A 24778-nucleotide genomic window follows, 5' to 3' on the forward strand; every position below is an offset into this window, starting at 1 on the left:
TCCAGTCTGTGGGGCATACACAGATAACAACTTTTTGGGGTGTTATTGGGGAACCTGGCACTTAGTATAAATTACTAAAGGAATGGGATCCTTGCCACATTCTAGCATTAGACAATGGAGTGTTAGAGGCAAATATTCCATGTTATCTCCAAGCTAACTCCACAACCAAATATTATTTAAAAAATAGAGTGCTTATTTATTTACAATAGCAGCAAAGAGAATGTGCAAAAGGAAAAAAATAACGACAATGAAAGTCTGTATCATAGAAACAGCTCAGATTAAAAGCACATTACCCTAGATGGATTTCTAATTTCATCAACTAATCTATACCCACAGCACTACACAAGAGACTATACATGGCAACTATACAACCTGATGCAGGTGGCAGAGTGTTCCTCAGATGGTCAGTCAGATGGACAGCAGGTCTGCTTCTTGAATAGAATGTCAACACAGCAACCTTTGTATCAGATATGGACCCCTTTTTATTCAGTAATCATGACCTGCAGCTGGACTAATGATGTGCATTCTGGTCTTGGGGGTGACAAACACAGAATTTTGTTTATCCCCAAATGTTGTGGCTTCAAGGGCCACATGATTATCTCACTGGCAACACAATGAAGGGGAACCAGGGCTTCATAGACAATGTGCAATTTTGTCACCCACAGTGTCTCTCCTGCTGCATGGGAGATTCCAAGAGCCCTTGGCAGGTCTGGTCATGATGTAAGTGCTGATAACAAAATTATTATTCTGGTACATTGTCACCCTTGACAGTATTGTTTGTCTGTATGCAAGGTTAAGGCCTATTAAGCAATAGGCTCTAGCAGTGAAAGATGAAAAGTCAGAGTTTGTCTTTTAAAGTCAGGGTTTTAATGCTGGATATTGCCATGTATTATAATCCTATGTCAGGAAGTATTTTTTTACGGAGAGAGTAGTGGATGCTTGGAATGCCCTCCCACGGGAGGTGGTGGAAACGAAAACAGTAATGGAATTCAAACATGCGTGGGATAAACATAAAGGAATCCTGTTCAGAAGGAATGGATCCTAAGGCGCTTAGCCGAGATTGGGTGGCAGAGCCGGTAGCGGGAGGCGGGGATGGTGCTGGGCAGACTTATACGGTCTGTGCCAGAGCCAGTGGTGGGAGGTGGGACTGGTGGTTGGGAGGCGGGACTGGTGGTTGGGAGGCGGGGATAGTGCTGGGCAGACTTATACGGTTTGTGCCCTGAAAAGGACAGGTACAAATCAAGGTAAGGTATACACAAAAAGTAGCACATGTGAGTTTATCTTGTTGGGCAGACTGGATGGACCGTGCAGGTCTTTTTCTGCCATCATCTACTATGTTACTATATGTAATCCTATATCTTTGTTATATAGGAACACATATAGTGCTCTATATAGTGCTTCATAGTGCTCATTTTCCACCTACACCACCAAGCTCCCATAAAAAGCCCCCTCTCCCATTTCCTCCACAAGGTACTGTCACTGAATTGCTGCCCTCCAAACTTTGTATGTACAGGCTACATGAATCACATGTTGAGATATGTGTATAACCAAAACGAAAATGGATACTTACACCACCTGAAGACATGATAGCATTACAGCTGGGGAAGGTCATCAGTGAGCTACATCCTTCATAGTTTATATGGGATTGGGACATTCAAAGCAAGTGGCAAGGCCATATGTCATCTGTGACCAAGGCAACATTAACCCATTGTTGGCTCAAATACCAGAATTCATGTGCCACCTCCCTTGATATATGAACCCCACAAATGCACCCTTACACTTGCAATTCTGACTGCTAAGGAAAACCAGAAGTGGGGGTAGCAACAAGTAAGAAACTCTGCTCACCCACTACTCTTGTCTACTGCAAAGCACTACCATGAAGCGCTATTCCACATTGTGAACCTGACTTTCTACAGACTTAGGCCATGTCAGCTCTCATGCAGAGGCTTGGTACTATAATAGGCCTCTAGAACATTGCTGACACATCAAGGCTAACAGAGGCAAAACAACTATTCACAACAACCTTTGTTTACTGTGCTTGGGACCTTCATGGACAAGAAGAGAACATCTATGATGGCAAAAGCTGGGTCCCTGGGCCCCAAATACTCAACACTGGAAACCACCATGATATCTTGTTCTGGACAGCCTGGCACTAAAGCCAGAGGAGAGGGTGTAAGACCACTTTCCTTGAAGCTATTATCAGCTAGCTATTATCTGATGCAGCCCAAGATAGTTGCTATCAACTGGCTCCAAGCTGGCCACATGATGAAGGCTTGTTAATCTGCAGCATCACCTGCCTGCATACTCTTGCTGGCTGGGAAGAGTTTACCTGTTACCTGAGTTCCTGATCATGCCTCGCTGTGATCGTTTCAGACCTGTGAGTTCTTGTACCACGTAGAGCGCTGCCGAGCCTGGTACTCGGACCAGGTTCTGCTTGGTGGCCGGACATCCCTGGGTTTCACCTGCGCTGACCGCCATTCCCCAGAGGTTGAGCCCCTAGGTGTGGGCGGCCTGCAGGGCTTACAACATGGAGCAGGAAGCAGGGTGATGAATGAGACGGCCAGACAGGCAGCAGGCAAGAGAGTGATCCAGGTACAGGCAGAGTCAGTAGGCAGGCAGCAGATAAGAGAGTAATCCAGGTACAGGCAAGGTCAGTAGGCAGGCAGCAGACACAAGAGTAATCCAGGTACAGGCAAGGTCAGTAGGCAGGCAGCATACACAAGAGTAATCCAGGTGCAGGCAAGGTCAGTAGGCAGGCAGCAGACACAAGAGTAATCCAGGTACAGGCAGAGTCAGCAACGAAGAACAAAGTAGAGGAGAAGCACACTACTGAGCAAGTAACACCTACCAAAGAAAAAGCCGAAGCAAGGAGTCTAGGAGAGCTCAGCAGATAAAGTGCTGGCATCTGACATCAGCAGGGAGAAGGAGCACAGCCAAAGGACAAGAGCAGGGGAAGGAGGAACTGGAAGACCAATAGGAGAGAAGCAAGGGAAGCCAGGCAGAGGAAGAGCAGACCCAGGTGGGTGGAAGCAAAGCAATCAAGGAGCCTGCATCCAAAGAAGGACTACACACACATGGCTCAGGGCTGTGCCAGTCAAATGTGCGTGTCAACGGGACTCTGCGCTGCCTGAGGACACCGCTTGCGTTGAGGTAGGGGACATGACAGTTTGTGAGCCTCTGTGTACAGCATTTGTGAGTGTGATCATCTGTCAGGTCTAACTGCTCTTTCCTTAGTGCTTGGTAGTGCTTGGGTGTTAGGAATCCTATTAATTTCAGGATTAGGGCTAGTGTGCATTATCTTTGCTTCCCTTGACAGGTACTTAAAATACTTTACTATCATTTTGGATGATTTTGCATAATTCATTGTCTCTGATTACATTTTCTATTTGCCACCAGTACTGTCTAATAAACAGCTTTTCTGTTTTTTATAATAGCAACTGATCCTTGTGTCCTTTCCTCTTAGTGTGTATAGTTTGGACTGTTCTGACTTTGGATTGCGAATGGGAAGTGTGTGATCTAATCCCAAAGTGCTAAATTTGCCATTATTTTCATATTTGTGGTTCTCACTCTTTGCCGGTCCTTTCACGAGGTTATTGTGTTTAGTCCCCACAACCTGGTTCCAGGAGGGAAATATTTTCACCATTCCTGGTTTTGAACTAACATTCATAACCCATATAGTATTTGTAGTCCTTGATGCAGCCAATTGAAATCAGTGCTGCTGATCCCATAAAGCATCAGTTTAGAGTTTTCGGAAATCCAGGACTGACTTAATATCTTCTTTCTCGAACTGGGTTATTATGCAGCTCTGCAACTAGAGGACAATGCACTGGGGTTTGGGAGAATAGGTTGACCTCAATAGGTTGACAATGGTGGCTCCTGTCTCCCACCTCTAACTTTGGGCAAGTCACTTAACCCTCCATTGCCACAGATACAAAATAAGTACTTGTATGTAATATGTACACCATCTTGATTATAACCACAGAAAGGCAGTATATCAAATCCCCATCCCCTTTCCCTTTCTCTTTCTGTAAGAAGTTGATTTACAAGGGCAAAATTCTACCTTAAATCTCATGGAATTAATACACCTAAAAGGGAAACCCCATAAATAATTGGATCCTAGGCATGTGCAAATTTTGCCTATGTCTTAATGCTGTCCTTGCAATGATGCATCCTTCTGGCCTATAAGGCGATAGTCACATGAATGTAGTGAAGACAGTATATATTTCCCCACCCCTAGCTGTCTGTTCGTCTGTCCAATTTAGATTGTAAGCTCTGTTGAGCAGGGACTGTCTCTTCGTCTGTCCAATTTAGATTGTAAGCTCTGTTGAGCAGGAACTGTCTCTTCGTGCTCATTTGTACAGCGCTGCGTAAATCTAGTAGCGCTATAGAAATGTTTAGTAGTAGTAGTAGTATATATAAGACAGGCCTGGTGTTCTGCCCCCATATTCATGGAGGCAGGGTATATTGTGATTGCATTTAATTGCATTGTTTGTGTAATAGATAGCACTGTGTATTAGGACTACTTTTCCTATAATGTGCAGTTCTTGTGATTGACTCCTTGTGAGCTTTCCTTATTGGTTGTTAGCTCTGAGCTAGGGCCAGCCCTTTATAGCATGCCTTTGTGATCAGCGCCTGTTCTAGGAGCTGATCCCTCCTTAATCTACTGTTATTCCATCAAGATGTTTCACCATTTCCCAAGTCATCTCCCCAAGTCATTTCCTCTGACATCTTACCCCAAGTCATTCCCCGTTTATTTTCTCTGAGTTCTCCCCCTTATTTTCTTTGAGTGTTACAGCTTTTCCTCCCAACAGGGCTGAGGTTCTGACCATCTCCTTGCCTCTCAGGTGGCTAGATACAGACTCTATGGGCAGAAAGCCACAATTCTTTTACAAGCAACTAAACTGTAAGTTGGATTTTCTTTGTTTATTATGAGTACTACAATAAAGAATATTTGCTTAAGAATTGAGTCTACTGGTGAAGCTTCTGCTTGGGGATGGTTTATGCTGGCTGTTTAAGCTACTCTATACTTTGCCTAGAACAGTATGCGTGGACCAAAAGATTGATTCTCCAGGGATGGCAGATTGTTTTGCAGACAGAAATATCTCTGGAGAGCAGATCTGTGATACCCAAAAACACAATCAAGAAGTTCCTCGCCAACTCAGAGCTGTTTACTCAATGTAAGTGACACCTATAGAAACTTATATGTGATGGCTTACTAAGATGTGTGGTCCTGCTGAGGGACAAAGGGGGAAAGGGTAGGGGACCACCTAGAGCTCCCTAAAAAGCCATGGGGTAGCCCCATTAGACAGGGGGCCAATTAGAGAGAGGGTCCACATAACTGCAGGTCCCATCCTCCTTACTGCCTGGTAAGGCATGGTCAGTCAGAAAGGTCCTGGGACACTGGGCATTAAGTGCAGACAGGGCCGGTCTTAGCAAGTGCGGTGCCGTATGCAGACCAATCTGATGGGGCCCCATCCTAGCACTGCCCCCACCCTAGCTCCAGGGCCAGCCATCCCTCCCTCTGAGCTCCAGGGTGGCCACCCCACCCTCCGAGCTCCCGGACCATCCCCAGGGCTCCCCCCGCCCAGCTCCCTCCCAGCTCCAAGGCCCCCCTCCCTCCCAGCTCCAAGGCCGGCTGGCCAGTCTCCCTCTCTCTCTCTCTCTCCCTCCCACCCACCAGCTCCAAGGCCTCCCACCCAGCTCCAAGGCCCCCCTCCCTCCCACCCACCAGATCCAAGGCCCCCCACCCAGTTCTCACCCAGCTCCAAGGCCCCCCTCCCTCTGAATTTTAAGTTACCTCGTCGTCGACGTCGGAGCGCCCGGCAGGTAGTAGCAGCAGCCGTGAAAAGTGTGTGAGCTGCTGGACGGCGCTTCATAGCCTTCCTTTCCCTTGCTCAGCTCTGGTCCCGCCCTCAAAACGAGGGCAGGACTAGAGCTGAACAAGGGAAGGGAAAGGAAGGCTCCCGAAGTGCTGCCCAGCAGCTCGCACGCTTTTCACGGCTGCTGCTGCTGCTACCTGCCGGCCGCTCCGACGTCGACAACGAGGTAACTTAAAATTCAGAGGGCAGGGGGACTGGAGCTTGGGCGGTCGGGGCGGGGCGACTTCAGGTGCGCCGCACGGGGCCCCCTTGAGCGCTAGGCCCTATGCGGTCGCCTCGGTCTCCTCGCCCTAAGACCGGCCCTGAGTGCAGAAAATGCACCCTAATAAGGGCCATTACCATGTGGAGATAGATGTCATATCTCCCTGTAGGTGTGTATATTATTAATGACAGAAGTAATAAATGGGTACTCAGAACACTGACTTGTGGCTGCTCATAGCAACGGAGGGCAATTTTAGTGCTAATTCTGTAAATCTATGTGGTTAGATTATGTGCACCTGGTTGTTGGCCATGTGTGTACGTGGATAATGGCCAATTACATGCATCATTATAAAATAGGTGTGTGGCAGATGAACTTTAATATGAGCAAGTGCTAAATGATACATATAGGAAAGAGGGATCCAAACTATAGCCATATGTTGCAAGGTTCCACATTAGGAGCCACCACAGAGGAAAAGGATAGAAACATAATAAAATGAAGGCAGATAAAGACAATATAGCCTATCCAGTCTACCCAACCATGCCATCCACTATCCCTTCCACTCTCTTAGAGATTCTATGTACTTGTCCCAAGCTTTCTTGAATTCGTCTCCACCACCTCCACTGGAAGGCTATTCCATGAATTCACCACCCTTTCCTTGAAAAAGTATTCCTCAGGTTACTTCTGAGTCTATCCCCTTTCACCTTCATCCTATGCCCCCTCATTCCAGAGCTTTCTTTCAATTGAAAGAGCCTCACATCTTATGCTTTTTTGCCACATAGGTTTTTAAATGTCTCTGTTATATCTCTCCTTTCCCGCCTATATTCCAAACTATACATACTGAGATCTTTAAGTCTGTCGTATGCTTTATGATAAAGACCACTGACCATTTTAATAGCCTCCCTCTGAACTCAGCCCCGCCCAACATTAACCACTACTTCCAGGAATCTCCAGACTATTGACCCTCCCACCTTATCATCTAGTATTTCTAATCTCCTCCCCTCCATCATGTCCTCTGAGTCTGTTGACGAGGCTGTCTCCGCTTACAATGCCACTCTCTCCTCTGCTCTGGACACCCTTGCACCATCCACCTCCCGTCCCACAAGGCGTACTAATCCCCAGCCCTGGCTGACCCCTTGCATCCGTTACCTTTGCTCCTGCGCCCGATCTGCTGAACGCCTCTGGAGGAAATCTCGCACCCATTCAGATTTCCTTCACTACAAATTCATGCTATCCTCCTTCCAGTCCTCACTATTCCTTGCCAAACAGGACTATTACACCCAATTGACTAATTCTCTCAGCTCTAACCCTCGTCGTCTCTTCGCCACCCTTAACTCCCTCCTCAAAGTGCCCTCCGCTCCCACCCCCCCGTCACTCTCTCCTCAATCACTGGCTGACTACTTCCGCGACAAGGTGCAAAAGATCAACCTTGAGTTCACTACCAAGCCACCTCCTCCTCTTCACCCTTCAACCCTCTCCCTCAACCAACCAACCCAGACCTCCTTCTCCTCCTTTCCTGATATCTCCGAGGAGGAAACCGCCCGCCTTCTTTCCTCCTCAAAATGCACCACTTGTTCCTCTGATCCCATCCCCACCAACTTACTTAACACCATCTCTCCTACTATCACCCCCTCCATCTGTCATATCCTCAACCTCTCTCTCTCCACTGCAACTGTCCCCGACACCTTCAAGCATGCTGTAGTCACGCCACTCCTCAATAAACCATCACTAGACCCTACCTGTCCCTCCAACTACCGCCCCATCTCCCTCCTACCCTTCCTCTCCAAGACACTTGAGCGCGCAGTCCACAGCCGCTGCCTTGATTTTCTCTCCTCTCATGCCATCCTTGATCCGCTTCAATCCAGTTTTCGCCCTCTTCACTCGACAGAAACAGCACTTTCTAAAGTCTGTAATGACCTGTTCCTTGCCAAATCCAGAGGCCACTACTCCATCCTCATCCTCCTGGATCTATCCGCCGCTTTTGACACTGTCAATCATGACTTACTTCTTGCCACACTGTCCTCATTTGGGTTCCAGGGCTCTGTCCTCTCCTGGTTCTCCTCCTATCTCTCCCACCGCACCTTCAAAGTTCACTCTCATGGATCTTCCTCCACCCCCATCCCCTTATCTGTTGGTGTTCCCCAGGGATCGGTCCTTGGACCCCTTCTCTTCTCAATCTACACCTCTTCCCTGGGCTCCCTGATCTCATCTCATGGTTTCCAGTATCATCTCTATGCTGATGACACCCAACTGTATCTCTCCACACCAGACATCACCGCGGAGACCCAGGCAAAGGTATCGGCCTGCTTATCCGACATTGCTGCCTGGATGTCCAACCGCCACCTGAAACTGAACATGTCCAAGACCGAGCTTATCGTCTTTCCACCAAAACCCGCTTCTCCTCTTCCTCCACTTTCTATCTCAGTTGATAACACCCTCATCCTCCCCGTCTCATCTGCCCGCAACCTCGGAGTCATCTTTGACTCCTCTCTCTCCTTCTCTTTGCATATCCAGCAGATAGCCAAGACCTGTCGCTTCTTCCTCTTTAACATCAGCAAAATTCGCCCTTTCCTCTCTGAACACACCACCCGAACTCTCGTCCACGCTCTCATTACCTCTCGCCTGGACTACTGCAACTTACTCCTCACCGGCCTCCCACTTAGCCATCTATCCCCCCTTCAGTCTGTTCAGAACTCTGCTGCACGTCTCATATTCCGCCAGAACCGATATACTCATATCACCCCTCTCCTCAGGTCACTTCACTGGCTTCCGATCAGATACCGCATTCAATTCAAGCTTCTCCTTCTTACCTACAAATGCACTCAGTCTGCTGCCCCTCACTACCTCTCTACCCTCATCTCCCCTTACGTTCCCGCCCGTAACCTCCGTTCACAGGATAAATCCCTCCTCTCAGTACCCTTCTCCACCACCGCCAACTCCAGGATCCGCTCATTCTGCCTCGCCTCACCCTATGCTTGGAACAACCTTCCTGAACCCTTACGCCAAGCCCCCTCCCTGCCCGTCTTCAAGTCTTTGCTTAAAGCCCACCTCTTCAATGCTGCGTTCGGCACCTAACCCTTACCGTTCAGTGAATCCAGACTGCCCCAATTTGACTGCCCCTATCGGACCGACCGTTCACTTGTCTATTAGATTGTAAGCTCTTTGAGCAGGGACTGTCTCTCTTTGTTAAATTGTACAGCGCTGCGTAACCCTAGTAGCGCTCTAGAAATGTTAAGTAGTAGTAGTAGTGATTCCATCATGTTTATATCTTTTGGTATTGGTATTTTTATTGAAGAATATTTAACAAAGAGCACAATATAAAGAAAGTAATTATATCAATGCATGATTCAAAAAACAGGAAAAAAAACTGACATATCATGGGTTCCATATTGCATATTATTATTATTAGGTACATTTATACCCCGCATTATCCCACAGAAGCGGGCTCAATGTGGCTTACAAATATATGTTTAAAAAGAAGAGTGTCATAAGGAATGATAACATGGAAAGAATATAATAGTTCAAAATTGACTGTCAAATTTAGGTGGAAATTAACCAGCATTAGAAATATAAGTTCTCTCAGTAGATGATTTTTGTGAGACATTATTCAACATTTTAGCTTTTTCAACTAAATACATTTCAAGTCTATAAGTTAAACATACCAAATTCTACCATTTCCTGTGGTCTACTAGACTCAAATTTTTCCAGGAAGCTGCACTGATTTTGAGAGCAAGGGAGAGTAAAATGTCTAACAGGAGGCATTCATATTCTTTAAGTTTAGACTGAAATAAAAAAGATTTTTAAAAGAGATGTTTGTAGTATAGAGGATCCTGAATGCCAAAAATAGTACATAAGTATTGCCATACTGGGACAGACCAAGGGTCCATCAAGCCCAGCATCCTGTTTCCAACAGTGGCCAATCCAGGTCACAAATACCTGGCAAGATCCTTAAAAAGTTCAATACATTTTATGCTGTTTATCCCAGAAATAAGCAACAGATTTTCCCCAAGTCAATTTAATAATGGTCTATGGACTTTTCCTTTAGAAAGCCGTCCAGACTGTTTTAAAACCCCACTAAGCTAACCGCCTTTACCATATTCTCTGGCAACGAATTCCACAGTTTAATTACACATTGAGTGAAGAAATATTTTCTCCATGTCGTGTTAAATTTACTACTTTGTAGCTTCATTGCATGCCCCATAGTCCTAGTATTCTTGGAAAGAGTAAACAAACGAGTCACGTCTACCCGTTCCACTCCACTCATTATTTTATGGACCCCTATCATATCTCCCCTTCGCTGTCTTTTCTCAAGGCTGAAGAGCCCCTGATGTTTTAGCCTTTCCTCATAGGGAAGTCATCTCATCTCCTTTATCATTTTCATCGCCCTTCTCTGTACCTTTTCTAATTCCACTATATCTTTTTTGAGATGCAGCGACCAGAATTGAACACAATATTTGAGGTGCAGTTGCACCAAGAACAAATACAAAGGCATTATAACATCCTTAATTTTGTTTTCCATTCCTTTCCTAATAATACCTAACATTCTATTTGCTTTCTTAGCTGCCACCGCACACTGAGCAGAAGGTTTCAACATACCATCAACAACGACGCCGAGATCCCTTTCTTTGTCAGTGACTCCTAACATAGAACCTTGCATTACGTAGCTATAGTTTGGGTTGCTGTATCCCACAAGCATCACTTTGCACTTGCTCACACTAAACGACATCTGCCATTTAGACGCCCAGTAATTTTTCACAATCCTCTCCTGATTTAACAACACTGAATAATATAGAGGCTGATTTTCAAAGCACAGACTTACAAAGTTACATAGGTTCTATGGAGCTCATTTTCAAAAAAGAAAAGCATCTTAAAAGTGGACTAAAGCAGCATTTGGACATTTTTCTCACCAAAACACCCAAATCAGTGTTTTTGAAACCCATTTTCCAGATTTCTGCAGTGCGTCCAAATCTCAAGGGAACATGTTGGAGGCATGTTAATGGAAGGATTTGGGTGTTCCTAAGACCTGGACAGTTTTCAGCCATAATGGAACAAAACTAATATGCTTTGAGCTAGACCAGTTTTAATAATGACTAAGCCACAAAAAGTGCCTTAAATGACCAGATGACCACTGAAAGAATAAAGGAATGACCTTCCCTTACTCTCCCAGTACTCACTGACCCCCCTCCCACCTCCCAAAGATGTAAAAGAAACAGTACATACCAGCCTCTACGACTACCTCAGATGTTATAGCCAGTACTAACAGAGCAGCAGGCATGTCTCTGGAGTATCCTAGTGGTCAGTGCAGTGCACTATTGAGAAGGGGACCTAAGCCCATAATCTACTCTAACTGTTTCACTCAAAGAATAGTTAAGCTCTGGAAATCAATGCCAATGATGTGGTAACAGCAGTTAGTATATTTAGGTTTAAAAATGGTTTGGATAAGTTCTTGGAGAAAAAGTCCATAGTCTGTTATTGAGATGGGCATGGGGGAAGTCTCCACTTGCCCCAGAACTGGTGGCATGGAATGTTACTACTAATTGGGTTTCTGCCAGGTACTTGTGATCTGGATTGGCCACTGTTGGAATCAGGATACTGGGCTAGATGGACCATTGGTCTGACCCAGTAGAGCTATTCTTATGTTCTTATGGTGGAAAGTGTGAGCCCTCCAAAACCCACCAAACACCTACTGTAACCACATGTAGGTGACACCTGCAGCAATAAGGGCTATTGTAGTGGTGCACAGTTGGGTACAGTAGGTTTTTTGGTGAATTTTGGAGGGCTCACTATACAATATGAAGGAGCAATGGTGAGATGTGTACCTGGGAGCTTTTAGGTGAAGTTCACTGCAGTGCCCACTAGGCTGCCCCACTGCTCTGTTGGGATTCCTGTGTGACCAGTCTACTATGAATGCTGGCTCCTCCTACAATCTAGTGGCTTGATTTTGTGTGTTTTTCACTTGGACATTTTTTTTTTTTCAAAAATGGATCAAAAAGATAAACACACAGAGCACAAAAACATCTAGCAAGTGACCATTTTTGAAAAATAAACAGATGATTTGCTGTTTCAGAAATGGCTATATTTGCTATTTGGAGCAAAACATCCAAAGTCGGACTTAGACATCATATCGAAAATGCCCCTCCACATAACTTTGTAAGCCTATGTGCTTTGAAGATGAACATCATAGTAGACCAAACTGAAGTCCAAAATTTGTGTAAACAAGTACAATCAAAGATTCTGGGCCCGACATTCAGCCTGTGGAAGGCAACCTGCATATGTGCCGTGATCGGCACAGACCCCAGAAATTCAATGCCAGGCCATTTCCAGAGACCAGCATTGAATGTCCATTTTTTTCTTTTTCTTTTCTTTTTTTTTCCTGGCTGGCTAAAACTTAACCAGCTAAGTGAGTATTCAGTGCTGGCCAATTAAGTTTATAGTGGCCAAAGATAAGACTGCTATTTAACTGGTCCGATTTGTCTGCTAAACATAGCTGGCCAGCACTTGAATATTCATGGATAGCTGGCTATATTGTGCAATATAGCTGGTTAGCCACTATGCGCTAACCACAAATATTCACCATAGATAACCAGTATCTCCTGCTGAATATTAGTGGTCAGCTGGCTAAATGCTATTTAACCCTCCAGGAGCCATTCCTGGCCAGTTAAATAGTGCTGAATATTGGCTGGTAAATGTTTAAATGTGCCTAAATGAACTTTACAAGACCAACAATTTCTAGATATAGAGGGGTCAATGTAGTTAGGGTTACCATATGGCTCCAGAAAAAGGAGGACGGATTGAGCCAACCGGGTTTTACTTCCATTGCTTTCAAGCAATGGAAGTAAAACCCGGCTGGCTCAATTACTTCCATTGAAAGCAATGGAAGTAAAACCCGGCTGGCTCAATCCTTCCTCCTTTTTCTGGAGCCATATGGTAACCCTAAATGTAGTGAGATTTTATAGGAGTCCATGCGGACCTATGTGCGATGAAGTACATCAATTGGACTACAGAAGATGATCTAGATGAGTGAAATACAAGTTTCCAAAATGACTCCCAATCATCATCAGTAAAAACTTGTTCAGTTTCTTCTTCCCAGCTTTTTCACAGACCTGTGCAATTCACTGTTTCCTCTAAACTGAGCAGGAGTCCTCTATTAACAGTCCTGCCACTGGGTGGTGCTGTTTCACTATCGCATTTTCAATAGTGAGGGATAGGCAAGCTCAGCAGGACTCCAGGAAACCTGCCTGTCTGTAGCCATTGACAACACAATATTGAAACACCACCCCCCACTAGCAGCAATGCAGTTGGAAGGCTTCTGCTAAGCATAGAGAGAGCAGTGCTGTGCTTCTGGAGGGAGTCAAACATTTTAGAAGTTTATAAAACTGGGAAGCAGTATGACCCAATTTATGAAACTTTGTCCAATAAGAAATAATGGCAGGTACCTCTTTAGGTCACTATATGGAAGGTTGCATTTATGTATAGCAGTTCATAATTGAAGCTACCTATAAAATTGAGATTCATGTACTTTATGGTGAAATTGTGTCTCTGCAAAACTATACCACGTAGTGGAAGAAGAATTAATAAAGGCACTAATGTCCCAAATACCTTGGTTTTGCCAGATAGGCCATGATATCTGTTTTCTATCAAAAAGTACATCAGAGTTAGTCCAGAAGGTGTGTTTCTATGGCATTTCTAGATTATGATCTAGTGTTTTAAGAATATTGTAGGTGGTATGGATGATAGGATTGTCCCAACCCTTATTTGGCAAGGGCATCCCAACCAGTCTGGATAAAAGAATGAGTGCAAGTGAGACAACCAACATGGTTGGTCATAGTCACGGTCACGGAGACGTGGTTCATGGAGAACCATGACTGGGATGTAGTTATACCTGGCTATAATCTACTCAGGAAGGACAGGGTAGGAAAAAAGGGTGGAGAAGTGGCATTATATGTTAAGAATAATATTAATGTGGCAGAACTGCAGGACGTATGGGGTAAGGAAGAAGTGCTGTAGGTTAAACTGGAAAGAGAAAAAGGAAAATATATTTATATTAGTGTGATATACAGGTCACCTTCACAGTCAGAAGAATTGGACAGCAACATAATTGAAGATATCCTCAAGAAAACTAGGAAAGGGGAAGTACTACTGATAGGTGATTTTAATATGCTGGACATCGATTGGGGCATCCCTGCTGTGGAATCGTCTAGAAGCAGAGGGATCTTGGATTCTCTACAGGAAGAATTGTTTCAGCAGTGGGTGACAGAACCGACACGGGATGGAGCTATTCTAGACCTAGTGCTTACAAACGGCGACAATGTTTCTGATGATATGGCGGGAGATCATTTGGCATCTAATGATCACCGAATGGTGTGGTTCAATATTAAGACAAAAGAGGAGAGGGCTTATTCGAGATTGAAGATCCTAGATTTCAAAAGATCTAACTTTGCTGAGATGGGGAAATTTCTCAAGGAAGAGTTAATTGGATGGGAACAGCTGAGGGAGGTAGAACAGCAGTGGGCGAAACTGAAAGGAGCCATCTTAAAGGCAACAAACCTTTATGTTAATAAACTACACAAAACTAAGAAGAAAAGAAGACCGCTCTGGTTCTCCAACGTAGTAGCTGAAAAGGTAAGGGAAAGAAAATTAGCCTTCACACATTACAAGAGGACTCATAAAGGGAAGACAGGCAGAGATACCTGAAAAAGCTAAGAGAAGCAGTAAAAGCTGTCAGGAAAGCGAAGCTCGGCAAATGGAAGAAAAGATAACTGACACGGTATAATTGGGGAGAAAAACTTTTTTCAGATATATAAGTGATAGGAGGAAGTGCCACAATAACATTGTGAGGCTCAAAGCTGAGGGGGAGGAATATGTAGAAGCTGATAAGGATAAAGCTGAACTGCTTAAAAATTACTTCTGTTCTGTGTTGACGGATGAAAGGCCTGGAATAGGACCACAGAAAACAAATGTTAATGCAGATGGTTGGATGGTCGACCGGGACCAATTCTCAGAAGACTGTGTTCGTAAGGAGCTAGCTAAACTAAAAGTAGACAAAGCGATGGGATCTGTTGGGATACATCCGAGGGTGCTCAAGGAAATTGGAGATGTTCTGGTGGCTCTGCTGTCAAACTTCTTTAATGCTTCCTTAGAATCTGGAGTAGTCCCAGAGGACTAGATAAGGGTGGATGTTGTACCTCTGCACAAGAGCAGAAGTAAAGAGGAGGTTGGGAATTACAGACCGGTCAGTCTGACCTCGGTAGCGAGTAAACTAATGGAAACACTTTTAAAACAGAGGTTCATGAGGTTTCTCCAACCTAGACTCTTATACATAGAAATCATCACTTCCTTTTTCCCACTGGCCATTCTTCTAGCTTTTGCCATCAACCTTTCTATCTGTTTGGACACTTTAAGGTCATCATATAAAATCGCACCCATGTCCCACTCCTCTTTCATGTACAAAAGCTCTTCACCCCCTAAACTGTACCGTTCTCTCAGGATTTTGCAGTCAAAATGCATAACCCTGCATTCTTTAGCATTAAATCTTAGCTGCAAAATTCCAGACCACTCTTCAAGCTTCAGTAGGCTCTTCCTCATGATATCCATACCATCAGTGCTGTCTACCCTATTGCAGGTTTCAGTATCATCCGCAAAGAGGCAAATATTACCAGACAACCCTTCAGCAATATCATTTACGAAAACCTTATGGTACAACTCTGATACCATCCCTTTCCTCAGAGTGAGCTCCATTTACCACTACCCTCTGTAGCTTCAACCAGTTCCTAACCTAGTCAGTCACTTTAGGGTCCATACCAAGGGCACTCAGTTCATTTATTAGTCGTCTATGCAGAACAATGTCAAAGGCTTCACTAAAATCTAAATACACAACATCTAGCACTCTTCCTCAATCCAATACCAAGTCATCACTGATGATAGATTGAAATCTTCTGTTCAGTGTGTAGTGGAAGCCAAGAAAGAAAATAGAATGTTTGAAGCCATTAGGAAAGGAAAAGGAGAATAAAACACACCTCGAATATTGTGTGCAATTCTGATCTCTTCATCTCAAAAAAGACATAGCTGAATTACCCTAGCTGAGATAATATTTAACCATTTCTCTGACCTCATGTGCAACTTTCTTTAAATCAATCACCTTACTTTCTAACTCTTCCTACTTTCTTACCTATCTATATTCTACATCTTTGCTTTACCCTTCACTATCAATTATAATGTTCTATTACGTATTGTGTTGACATTGTAAGTTGTAGACCATGCCATACTTTGTATTGTTTTTTAATATTTTTACTGCTGTAATTGTCTATTGTTCATGTTTGATCTATTCTTACTGTACACCACCTTGAGTGAATTGCTTCAAAAAGGCGGCAAATATATCCTTAAAATAAATAAAAAGTACAGAGACAGGATTAAAGGGATAGAATGACTCCCCTATGAGGAAAGGCTAAAGAGGACAGGGCTCTTCAGCACTGAGAAGAGATGGCTGAGGAGGTACAATAGATGTCTATAAAGTAATATGTGAATTGGAACAGGGAGACATGAGAGAGGGACAGGGGAGATATGATATAGACATTTAAATACTTGAAATGTATTAATATAGAAACAAATATTTTCCAGAGAAGGGAAAATGGTAAAACTAGAGGACGTGAATTGAGGTTGCGGGGTGGTAGACTTAGGAGTGATATCTGAAAATTATTTTTCACAGAGAGGATGGTTGATGCCTGGAATGCCCTTCCAAGGCAGGTGGTGGAGAAAAGAAATGGTGGTGGAATTCAAAAAGGCGTGGGATGAACACAGAGGCTCTCTAATTAGAAAATGAATGGTGTGTCAAGTGGTGCTTAGATGGTAACTCTGACTGTAAAAACTAAGGCCGATGCTAGGCTGGCTTATGTGGTCTATGTCCCGCTTATAGCAATCCAGTTTAGGATAGGCTGGAGAGGGCTTCAAAGGAGACTCCAGTAATTTGAACATGAGGACAATGCAGGGCAGACTTTTACAGTCTGCATCCCGCAAATGACATGACGGATTCAGATTGTTGGAACATAAGGACTGAGCCGGGTGGACTTCTATGATCTATGTCCCAGAAATTCCAAAGAAAGACCATGATCAAGTATATAATCTCACATTCATTGTTGATTTTAATCTGAATTGATAATGAATGTGACTGCTTGTAGACTGGATGGACCATTCAGGTCTTTATCTGCCATCACTTACTATCCCCCCTGTTTACAAAGCCACGCTCGTGGCTGACGGTGCGGTAATGCTAACATCCCATTCACTTTGAATGGGCTGTGTCTGCATTGCCGTGCGGCAGCCGCTAGTGCAACTTTATAACAGGGGCCTATCATGTTACTCTTTCCAAAAGTATAAGGGGAGCGTGTGATGAAGTTACTAAGTACATAGTACATTTAGAACAAATTGTTGAAAATGTTTCTTCACTAAACATGTAATTAAGCTCTATTGCCAGACAATGTGGTAAAAGTGGTTAGTGTAGTAGGATTTAAGAAGGGATTGGGTAAGTTTTTAAACAAAAACTCAATAATTATTATTAAGATGGACTTGGGAAAATCCACTGCTCATCTATTTTACTCTTTTTGGATTGCCAGCAACATGTGACCTGGATTGACTACTGTTGCAAACAGGATGCTGGGCTTGTTGTACCTTTGTTCTGTCCCAGTATGGCAATGCTTATGTACTTACTAGTAAAAAAGGCCCTTTTCTGACACAAATGAAATGGGCGCTTGCAAGGTTTTCCTCGGAGTGTGTATGTTTTAGAGAGTGTGTGTGTGAGAGTGACTGTGTGAGAGAGAGAGAGTGACTGTGCGAGTGTGTGTGTGTGTGACAGAGAGAGAGTGAGACTGGGTGCGAGTGTGTCTGTGAGAGAGAGTGTGTGTGTGTGAGAATGACAGTGTGTGCAAGTGCGTATGTGAGACACAGTGAGTGTGTGAGAGAGAGAGTGTGTGTTTCACACAGATACAGTGTGTGTGAGAGAGAGAGAGTGTGTGAGAGAGAGTGAGTGTGAGAGTATGTGTACGATACACAGACTCTTTGTGAGACTGAGAGTGTATGAGACCGAGAGTTTGCAGAACCCTCCTCCCCCTCTTCTTCCCCCTCCTTCTCCCTTCCCCCTCCCCCCTTCCATCCCTGTCCGAGTTCCAGAACCCCCTCCCACTTCTTCCCATCCGAGTTCCAGGACCCCCTTCCACTTCTTCCCATCCTCCCTCTTCCCTTCCCGCTCTGCCTCTCCCCCCCCTTTCTGAGTTCGAGGACCCCCTTTCCCCCCGCTAACCCCTGATCCAGAACCCCCCTTCCAGTTCCAGGACCCGCCCCTCCCCTTCCAGTGGATTTCCAATAATCCCCTCCCCCCATGTTGTTTCAGGACCCCCTTCCCCCCTTTGTCATTTCAGGACCCCCCTTTGTAGTTTCAGGACCCCCCCCATGTCGTTCTTGACCTCCCCTTTCATTTCAGGACCCCCCTCCCACTCCCCACCTGTCTGGCCCTCCCCTTCTTAAGAGCTGTCTGCTTAAAGGTTTTTACCTCCTGCATGCAGGGACACCACTTCCGACAGCTTTTTCTTTCACTTGTGTTTCAGCTGTTCCTGTGGTCCTGCCCTCAAGGGTGGGACCACAGGAACAGCTGAAACAGAAGCGAAAGAAAAGGCTGACGGAAGCAGCGTCCCTGCGTGCAGGAGGTAAAAACTTTTAAGCAGACAGCTCTTACGAAGGGGAGGGCCAGAGAGGGGTGGAGTGGGAGGGGGGTCCTGAAATGACAGAAGGGAGGAAGGGGGTGTTTGCGGCGCCATTATCGTCGACGGAGGTCCTTCAGCAGCACTACCAGTAATTCTCACCTCCAACGTGCTTTCTTGCCTGGGACCGTGGCTCCCTCGGAGTTGGTCTGCTAGGGTCACGTCATAATGCGGCCAGTGACGTCAGTCTGATCTACGGAGCCTTCCTGACCAACTCCAAGGGAGCCACGGTCCCAGGCAGGTCAGAACGTTGGAGGTAAGAATTATTATACAGGATATATTTATGTACTTAATATTTAAAATACTTGTCCATGTAATTTCAGCAGTTACCAGGACAAATATTAAGACTTTAAAATAAATTCCTATCCTCAAACTGGTTACATTTTGTCCTGCCAACTCATCCAGAAAAAAATTATCAGTTGTTAACTGAAAAAATCATCAGTAAACATCTCCCCACACCTCTCCCCTTCATGTTAACAAAAAAGGGGCCCCGGTTACTAAGGCGCATTAGCATTTTTAATGTGCCTACAATTAGCGTGCGTGCTAACCGTGTAGGCACCTATTGGGATATTATAGAAACGTACACGATTAACACGCATACATGGTTAACGTACGTCAAAAACACTAACGCGCCTATAACGCGGCTTAGTAAACAGGGTCCAAAGTGTTTTAGCTGTGGAGGAGTAGTGTAGTGCAGTGGCTCTCAAGCCTCTCCTGGGAGAACATCAGCCAGCTGGGTTTTAGGATATCCTTAATGAATATGCATAAGACAGATTTGCATGCCTGTCATCTCCATTATATGCAAATTTATGTCATGCATATTCATTATATTAAATAACTGGGTAAATGTATTCCACTATAGTTGTATCAGTTGTATCAAACACTCTAACAAGTTATAGTTGTCATAGGAAGAGTATTTGATGCATATTTATTAGGGATATCCTGAAAACCTAACTGGCTGGTGGACCTCCAGAACAGGTTTGAAAACAACTTGTCTAGCAATTGGAGCAAAGGGCTAAAAGTCAGGGTTCAAATCTTATTTCTCCTACTGATGCTTCTTGTGACATTTGACAAGTCATTTCATTCTCTATTGCCTCAGGTTCAATATCATATACCGTGTGTTCCATTTTGTGAAATGAGACCTATTTACTAATTAAACACATTAACTGCATTAATGTGAACTAACATAATAATGCTGTTTAGTTAATCTAGCTCTTAGATTGTAAACCCAATCAGGAAAAAGAAAAATCTACTGTACCTGAATGTAACTCACCTTCAGCTAGCACTGAAAATGTAAGAGCTACACATGAACCATAAAGGGAAAGGGAAATGGGACTTGATATGCTGCCTTTCTGAGGTTTTTGCAACTACATTCAAAGCGGTTTACATATATTCAGGTACTTATTTTGTACCAGGGGCAATGGAGGGTTAAGTGACTTGCCCAGAGTCACAAGGAGCTGCAGTGGGAATTGAACTCAGTTCCACAGGATCAAAGTCCACTGCACTAACCACTAGGCTACTCCTCCACTAAACAAACTCTTTCTATTAGCAGAAAGGCAAATAATTAAATGGCTCCAAGTCATTGACCACAATTACATAATGTAGATTCAATAAAGCTGTAGCCACTTTTTCAAAACAAAAATAATTTGTTTATTGTGTTCAGCATGATACTTGCTAATGGGAATGGGGAAGTGATGGGAAAGGTTACTGCTGTCTATGTTATAAATTTAGCAAATATCTAAATAATTATGCCACCGCATATCAGGGGGGGCCTACAGACCTCATCAGGGGACAGGAAGGGAGAAAAGAATTTTTTTTCAATGCAGGTCCCGGGCCAGTATTCATCTGGGGCCTGCATAAGTTTCTTATATCAGCCAGGTCCGGATAAGCTCCAGCAGCCAGCCCACCCTCATTTAGCTCTCAATATTTTGTGCCTGTGCCTGGACATGGCCCAGCACTGAATATTGGGGACTACACTAGCCAGTGACGTTAGTTATTTTAAAGAAAACTGCTCACTGTCACCAAGTGAATATGGAGGGGGGGGGGAGGCAAATCTGTAGGATGAATAACCAGTAGAAAATAAGGGGTAGTGGTGGTTAGTGACTTCCTTCTGAGGGATACATAAGGGTCTATCTGCTCACCAGACATGATGTCCTGTCTGTCTGGTTCCAAGATCCAAGACATTATAGAAAGTTACTGAGATTCATCAAGCCTACTGACTATCATCTGATGCTGCTTATCCATGTTGGCACAAACGATGCTGCAAGGTAACCACCTGAATGTATCAAAAGTGACTTGATGTTTATGTTTATTAAACATTTGCTATATAATAACCCTTTCTGACCGACAAGTCAGGGCGGATTATAAAATAAAAACACATTTTTAGAATATAAATAAAAGAAAGGAAAAGAAATCCATTTAAAACAGAACAGTATCATACAAACAGAAATAGTATTGAAACAGCTAAGAGTTTTCCAGGTGGTCTGACTCGGAGACCAAGCCAAAGTCTAATGATCAAAGAAGGCTAATATAAACAAGTTGGTCTTTAGCAAAATTTTAAATTGTTTTTAAAGATAATTCTTTCCTTTAGGAGACTGGAAGAGAATTCTACTTTAAAGGAGAACAGAAAGGGTGGTTGAGGCATAGAATGGCCTCCCAGTGGAGATGAGGACTGTGTCAGAATTTAGGAAAGCATGGGACAGGCATGTGGGATTCCTTAGGAATGGAAGAGTTTTTACTGAGGATGGGCAGACTTGATGGGTCTTTTGACCCTTATCTGCCGTCATGTTTCTCTGTTTCTAACAATTAAAAATGCTGATTGTCAAGTATATTCCAAATGGGTATAAGCAGGAAAAGAAAGGACCAAATGCTGTTCGTGAATGGATCGGAGTGAATAACCAGAGATGTGGAGTAATCAAAGAAAACAGATTAGATGGAAGGCCTTCATATAATGCATGATGGGTCAATGTAAATATTTTTAAATTGAAAATGATAACAAATAGGAAACCAGTATAACCTCTTGAGAATGGGAGAGATCTGATCAGGTCTACTAGCCTTACAGACGCTGTTCCCTCTAAGCTGAGTGGGAGTCCTCCAACAACTGTTTCACTATCACATTTTGAATAGTGAAGTACAGGTAAGCTCTGTAGGACTCAGGGAACCTGCCGGTCCCTAGTGATTGAAAATATAATATTGAAGCAGTGGCGATCCTAGCCTGCATGACACCCGGGGCGGATCGCCGATGCCCCCCCAGGTGCAGCGTGGCCCCCCCCCCCGGCGAAATGACACCTCCCCCCCTGGGTGCACGTCGCTGGGGGGGGGGGTGCCACGGCACCCGCCTGTCAGCTGAGTTCGCTGACTTCGCTAACTTCGCTGCAGCTCCCTCTGCCCCGGCCGGAGCAGGAAGTAACCTGTTCTGGGGCAGAGGGAGCTGCAGTGAAGTTAGCGAAGTTAGCAAACTCAGCTGACAGGCACACGCCACGGCACCCCCCAGCGGCGTGCACCCGGGGCGGACTGCCCCCACCGCCCCCCCCCCCCTTGGTACGCCACTGTATTGAAGCACCACAGCCTACTGGCAGCAATGCAGTTGAAGGACTGACTCCCACTCAGCTTCTAGGGAACAGTGCTTACAGAAGCAGAGAGGTGTGCTACAGCTGGTGTTCCACTCAATCCTCCTGGTTAAGGGTAAAGACTGAGCTGGAAATGAATGCATAGTTATAAGTATGTTGTAATCCAGGGCATTTAGGTTTTCCAGATCATGGGATGATTTTCTAAGAACTGCTGAGCAGAGATGGTATCTCCCCAACAAATAAGGGTCTTCTACAGGGGCGTAGCCAGACAACAGATTTTAGGTGGGCCTAGGCAAGAAGTGGGTGGGCACCAAGTGTTCTCCCCCCACCACCACCACCAAAACAAATATCTCAGCTAGCAGGAAAACATTTCTTTCCACCTTGGTAGTCTGCAGCAGACATGCCCTGAAAACGGAGCATGCGCAGGTGCCGGTATCATGGAGAGTAGTGTTTTCATTACCATCAGCTTCAACTGGTGGAGCTTCGGATACCCATCAGCTACCACTAAACGTATGCTACTGTTGGGTGGGCCTCAGCCCTAAATGGGCCCACCTGTGGCAATGCCACTGGTCTTCTACAACAGACTGACTAATCTACTGAGAAGGGATTTTAACTAGGGTTGTCAGAGATGGGTGAACAAAGCCCCTAGGTAAGTAAAAACCCTCGGGAAAGTAAAGCTTAGACAAGGGGCAAAAAGCACAAGATCTGGAAAGATATGTATACTAATGCCTCTAGTATGGGAAGTAAAGTTCCATATCTACCGGCTGTATTGGAACAGACTGACTTGGATATAGTGGCAGTCATGGAGACATATATATTTATTTATTTATTTATGACATTTGTATCTCGCATTATTCCAAAAAAGTTCAGGTTCAATGTGGCTAATAATAAACATTTGCAAAAAGTACAATACAATTAGTTTTAGCATACGTAGTAATAATACAATACACAAACTTCACTACTATGGAATAACAAAAGCATGGTTCAAAGCATTCCTGAGAGCTAACAATTACAAGTGTGAGTAAGGAATTTTCTAAATAAAAATGCTTTCAACAGCTTATGAAATAAGAGATAATTAAGAGGTAATGTATCTTAATGGATTAGGCAAAGAATTCCATATCTTCATACCTTGATAGCTAAAGCTTATATTATGAGTAAATTTATGCATAACCTTGATTGAGATGTAGGTATACTGGACTATAATTTATTCAGGAAGGACAGAATAGATAGAAAAGGAGGAAAAGTGCCAATGAATATTACAGATAGCCCGTACAAATGATTTAACCATCCAGGAGCTTCTCATACCCTGTTAAATCACTTTTAATATTGACCTCTTAATGTTTGATGTTTAACACAAGAGTTATTTGAACTGGAATATCAAAGAGGTGTACAATCCATACAAAGGAGCAAAAAGAATCCCTAAAATATGATAGAACAGAAAACAAATAAAAAAATACATCCTTCTATAGTCTAGCTCCTCAATGGGGCTTCTCTCTCCTTGTCCCTTTTAATGGAGGAGCAGTCTACTGCTCTATTTTTTAGTCGGGTACATAGGCAGAGGGGTGGCTAAACTTTGATTCTTTTCATGCTTCGAGAACAGTGACGCTCACACTCTCATCAAGAAGCTCAGAAGTTCCTAAGGTGTTGTTAGAAAAATCCAGTGTTTGCACAAAACTCTCCTTATGAGAACCAATAGCACTTTGCCATACAGAGACTCCTGAGGCAGGCCTGAACGGCCAAAACACGACTTGTTTCGAGTCCAGTTTTTTAAGAATAAACTCTTGCTGTGAATTTTTTTCTGAGTCCAGTAGAAGTTTGTTTGGCGTCATCCATCTTGTCACCTTCACTGTGTTCTTTTCTAAACTTTGATTCTCACATACACGTCACACTTGACACCAACCTAAACTCAAGGGAGGTTTCCCACAAGACACAAGCTTAACTAGGCCCAAGGGTGGAACCCTAAACACACACTACTTTTCTTAGAAAATTCACACAAATTCACCACAAAAGCATACACCACACAATCTCCAGAGAGTCTCTAGCTTTTATAGGGGCAGGCAGTACCACTGCAGCCATCCCAGAAGGGGGATGCTATAACCAAATGGTATGCACATCCTCTCCACTTTAACTTGGTACGATCCTAGCATACTGGGCTGGCGAGGGTCCTGAATTATTTCCTATATGGATATAGATCTAAACCATTCATTTTTATCTATATCTAGCTATATCTATATTTCTCGATCTTCATATCTATCAGCTGTACAGACAGAAAGATATAGATACAGATCAAAAATAAAAGCAATTCTTTCATTTACTCACGTGATGCTTTGTTTCATAAGAAGTCCTGGCCAGGCTGGGTGTGAATTCTTTAACTGATAGCATTAG

The sequence above is a fragment of the Microcaecilia unicolor genome, chromosome 3 (genome assembly GCF_901765095.1).
Source record: "Microcaecilia unicolor chromosome 3, aMicUni1.1, whole genome shotgun sequence".
NCBI classification, from domain to species: Eukaryota; Metazoa; Chordata; class Amphibia; order Gymnophiona; family Siphonopidae; genus Microcaecilia; species Microcaecilia unicolor.